This window comes from Bos grunniens, chromosome 16 (assembly GCF_055505025.1).
Source record: "Bos grunniens cultivar Pamir isolate PY7600 chromosome 16, Bosgru_T2T1.0, whole genome shotgun sequence".
Taxonomy (NCBI): Eukaryota; Metazoa; Chordata; class Mammalia; order Artiodactyla; family Bovidae; genus Bos; species Bos grunniens.
The window spans coordinates 25,872,602-25,877,433 of record NC_141180.1 but is presented as its reverse complement, the minus strand read 5'-3'; positions in this window follow the sequence as shown (position 1 = coordinate 25,877,433).

Below are 4,832 nucleotides of genomic sequence, written 5' to 3'. Positions count from 1 at the left end.
GCAGTGACACAGGCGCAGGTTTGGAGAGCAGCTAAGCCCATGCAACACAACTACTAAGGCTGCACTCTAGAGCCCTTAAACTACAACCACTAAAACCTGCAGCCTAGAGCCTGCGCTCCACAAGAGACGCCACTGCAGTGAGACGCACGCACACCACGACTGGAGCGTGGCCCTGCTCTCCCAACTAGACAAAGCCCACGCGCAGCAACGAAGAGCCAGTGCAGCCAAAACTAAATAACTAAAAATAAATTTTAAAAAAGACAAGACTGTACATTCTCATTACTTCTATTTGCCATTGGACTGGAAATTCTATCCACAGCAATTTGGCAAGAAAAAGAACTAAAAGGCATCCAGATTGAAATTAAGAAGTAAAACTGTCATTATTCACAAAAGACATACTCATATATAGAAAATCTGAGGAAATTCACCGAAAAAACTACTAGAATAAACAAGTTCAGCAAGATCACAGGATACAAGAACAAGACACTAAATCAACTACATTTCTACACATTAGCAACAAACAATTCAAAATTGAAATTAAGAAAACAATTCCATTCTCAATAGCACAAAGAAACAATTTAGAAATAAATTTAACAAAAAAGTGCAATACTTGGACACTGAAAATGGTAAAACACTATAGAATAAAATCTTGAAAGGTTTAAATAAATGGAAAGGTAGCCCATGTTCATAGATTAGAAAACTTAGTACCATTATGATGGTAATGCGCTCCAAATTAATCTACAGATTCAAAGCTATTACTATCAAAATCCCAGCTTTTTTACAATGATTGACCAGCTGATCCAAAAATTCTTATGACAATGTAAAAAAACAAGAACCAAAACAATCTTGGAAAAAGGACAAAGCTAGAAGACTCACCTTCTTGATTCAACAGACTACAAAGCTACAGTAATCAAGACAGTGTGGTATTGGTATAGGGATTATTTAGATCAATGAAATAAGTTTGAAAGTCCAGAAATAAACCCAAACGTTTATGGTCAATTGATTTTTAAGAAAGGTAACAGATAATTCAATAGGAAAACAATAGTCTTTTCAGTAAACGGTACTGGAACAAATGAATATTCATATGCAAAATGATTAATTTGAATGCTTACCTCACACCATACATAAAAACTCAAAATGTATTACAGATCTAAATTTAAGAGCCAAAGTTATAAAATTCTTATAAGAAAACATAGGAATAAATCTTTGGGACCTTGAACTAAGCAATGATTTCTTAGATACCACACCTAAAGCACAAAATACAAAAGGAAAAAAAATTGACAAATTGGGATTCTTCAAAATTTAAAATTTCTCCACTTCAAAAATAAATGAGTTCTGAATAAATAAATAAATAAATGAGTTCTGTTATTTCCAATTCAAAGTTAACACTATAGAGTTTCTACTTGATTTTATAATTGTGTTAAATTATACACTTGTACACTGAAAATCTTGGTTTCTAACATTGTTATAATTACATATATTTTATTATGAATAGTGATAAAATAAAAATGTTGTTGTTGTTTAGTTGCTAAATTATGTCCAGCTGTGTGACCCCATGGATTGCAGCCTGCCAGGCTCTTCTGTCCATGGGATTTTCTGGGCAAGGATACTGGAGAGGGTTGCCATTCATTCTCCAGGGGATCTTTCCAACCCAGGGATTGAACACATGTCACCTGCATTGCAGGTGGATTCTTTACTGAGCCACCTGTGAATATTGGTATAACACTACTGATATTATTAATAATAAGGTAACTGAACGCAATTTAAGATTCGTTTGCTAGGAATCTTTTCCTAGGATATAGCCCTCTCAAGGCATAGTCAAAACACAAGGATTTAGAGATACTAAAAATAACTCTTTGTATCTTTATGGCCTAAACATCATACAGTTAGGTTCAATTTCAAGTTTTAAGGATTTTTTTTTTCATTTTGATCTAATTTTGTTTTGTAATTATATAAAACACTTAGATGGTTCCAAACTACAAACAAGGAATATTCAGAAAACTTCTAAATTTATTCCTGTCCCCTCTCTACCCAGTTGGTTCCCCTCATTCCACTAGCAATGACTTTTACTAGTTTTTGGTTTATCCTTCCATTGTTTCTGAAAATGGAAGGAAATATACACACATACTCATATTCCCCACCCCATTCCTTCCATAAACGCATACAATACACTCTGTCCTCATCTTGTTCTTTCACAAAACTATATCCTAGAGATAACTCCAGTACTCTTGCCTGGAAAATCCCATGGACAGAGGAGCCTGGAAGGCTGCAGTCCATGGGGTCACTAAGAGTCGGACACAACTAAACGACTTAACTTTCACTTTTCACTTTCATGTATTGGAGAAGGAAATGGCAACCTACTCCAGTGTTCTTGCCTTGAGAATCCCAGGGACAGGGGAGCCTGGTGGGCTGCTGTCTATGGGGTCACACAGAGTCAGACACGACTGAAGCGACTCAGCAGCAGCAGCAGAGACAACTCCATGGCAATATTAGCTATCTTCCTCAAACCCTTTTATAACTACATAGTAGTAATTCACTATGCAGACGTAGCATAATTTATTCAAACAATCCCTCTCTGATGAGCATTTGGATTTTTTTTTAGTCTTGCTATTACATATACTGTTGTAATAAATAGCCTCATTCCCACTTCAATTTGTATTTTTGCTAGTGAATTTTGGGGACAGAATCCCACAGTGGGATTGCTAGCCAAAGGGTAAATCATACATAATTTTGCTAGACATTGCTAACTTCCCCATGAGGCAGCACCATCTCTAGCAAACTTTTTTCCCTTTTCCACTCTTGCGTACCTACAACCCTTTCTCCACTGTATCTTATAAAATCTTGTAGGATACAAATTGGGTCACATTAACTCTTCTGCTTAAAATATCAGTGGCTCTCCATTGCATTTAGAATAAAATCCACTTCCTTCACAGTACCAGTAAAAACATAAATGATGTTTATCCCTCCTCTATCACTTAGAATTAGGTTTGGACTATGGGCAAGAGAACCAAAGTAACAAGAGCTTAACCAAGATAGAAGTTTACATCTCTGATACATAAGTCTGAATAAACATCATCCAAGGATGGCACTGGGGTTCAGCTTCAAGTTCTCAGGAGGACTTTCCTGGTGGTCCAGGGGATAAGAATCTGCCTTCCAGTACAGGGGACTGGGATCCGTGGTTGGTAAACTACGACCCTACACAGCTCAGGGAAACTAAGCCCGCATGCCACAACTGGAGAAGCCCTCACAACTAGAAAAGTTTGTGTGCTGCAAAGAAGAGCCCACAGACCTCAACCAAGACTAAGCATGTGTGTATGTGTGCTCGGTCATTTCTGACTCTTTGCAACCCCAGGGAGTACAGCCTGCCAGGCTCCTCTGTCCATGGAATTTTCCAGGCAAGAATGCTGGAGTGGGTTGCCATTTTCTCCTCCCAGGGATCTTCCGGATCCAGAGATCAAACTCGTGTCTCCTGAATTGACAGGCAGATTCTTTACCACTGAGCCATCTGGGAAGGCCCAAGACCAAGCATAGCCAAAAAAGAGTCCTCAGGGCACAAACTCCTTCCAGGCCATACTCTGCCATCCCTGTGACTTGACACTCACCCTAATGACCTAAAAAAGCAGCTAGAGAACCAGTCATTATATGCATTCTAAACAGCAAAATTGGAAGAAAAATAAGAAAAGGGCAAGGGGTGCATGCCTGTTTACTAAGCTCCTAGAAAATCTATATGACACTTGCATTTTTATGCCATAGGTCAGAACTCAAGTCATTTGACTTATAGCTACCTGAGAAAAGCTAAAAATGTCATCTTTATACTGGGCAGCCACATGCCCAGGCGAAAACTGGGAGACATAACACCATGGCCTAAGTAAGTCTCTGATGAACACTCTTTAGTTTCATCTCATGCGGCTCCACCCAAACTCCCCACGCTACGGCCACACAGACTTCCTTCATTCCTCAAAGAAGCCAAGCTCTTACCTTTCTCAAGGCCTTTGCACTTGCAGTTTCACCTGTCTAGCACACACCTCCTCAGATCTTCATACAGCTGGTTCTCTCTCATCATTTAGGACTCAGCTCAATGTCCTCATAGAGACATTGTTTGACAACTGTATATAAAATAGGCCCCATCCCAGTCACTCTTCTTATTGCACTGCTTTATTTATAGCATTTATCTGTACCTGAATTTATTTATTTTTTGCCTTCCTCTCCTTGAATATAATTTTCATAAGCCAGGGCTCTTTTTTATCCTCACTACTAAATCTCTTATAACCCAATACAATTCTAAGTACAGAGTAGGAGCTTAACATTAGTTGAATCAAGAAATGTCTGACTCCAAAGCCCATGCTTGTTTCACTACCTCTGCTGTTCCTAGTATACGTGAAACAATAACCCATTCCAGAAGTTAGTCTTTGCTTTTTAATCACAGCCTATTAAAGTTATTTTCTTTCCGAGAAGATTCTAAAAAACATTTTTTCTTAAGTTAAACTGTTCCTCTGCTCAGTGAGTAAAAAGCAGTTTTAGACATAACATCTTATGCAAGTCTATGTTGCACTATTTTGCAGTGTTCATCTGTAAAATGGAAGAGTAGATTAAAATAAATTCACTTCATCTACAGATATTTAGTAAGCATTGTGCTAAAACAAAACTAAGGACATGAAAGTTACATAAAATAATCCTTGCCCTCAACAGAGACTCACAGCTGTCTTTCAACTCTCTGATTTGTATGATTCCACAATAGCCATTGTGTAACCTTTACAGAGAAAAAGCCTATAACTTCCCATTCCTGGGACATTAAATAAAGGTTCGTCATCAAGACACTGATAAACACAAGA